Genomic DNA, 522 nt, shown 5'->3' with positions numbered 1-522 from the left:
AATAATAGTAGTACTTAATAGTAACATAAATGTTAATATATAAATTACAAAGGTATCCGCCAATGTCCCCACGGTAACTTCTCCGTCGAGTCCGATACGACGTACCGTTTGTCATGGTATGGACTCAGAGCGATTTTCGATTCGGATATCGTGTATACCTCATGCAGTTTAGATCGTATACACGATTGACGACGAGTCATTTCGATCTCTTCGTTCAAGCACCGCGTGTAATCGTCGAACGTTATCGTTCGCGCTACTACGTTACTCTTTACACCTTTCGCTTTTTTGGTGTCCTTTTTGCCATCTACCCTCACCGCGTACATCCTCGCTCTGAGTCCAACGAATTCGGTCATTATCATACCATTGTTCTCGTCCTTCATAAAACCGGGTACTTTTTTATTCGCGAGAGACATACCGTACGCGTTGTCCATCGGATAATCGCTCGTGTCGAATCTAGCGATATTGCGTTTCATCGTCTCGTAAATGTCCTCGCACTCCACGCGGTATATAAGACTGTCTGTG

This window comes from Trachymyrmex cornetzi, unplaced genomic scaffold (genome assembly GCF_001594075.2).
Source record: "Trachymyrmex cornetzi isolate Tcor2-1 unplaced genomic scaffold, Tcor1.1 scaffold243, whole genome shotgun sequence".
Taxonomy (NCBI): Eukaryota; Metazoa; Arthropoda; class Insecta; order Hymenoptera; family Formicidae; genus Trachymyrmex; species Trachymyrmex cornetzi.
The sequence above is the reverse complement of the archived record's forward strand: the minus strand, read 5'-3'. Positions refer to the sequence as shown.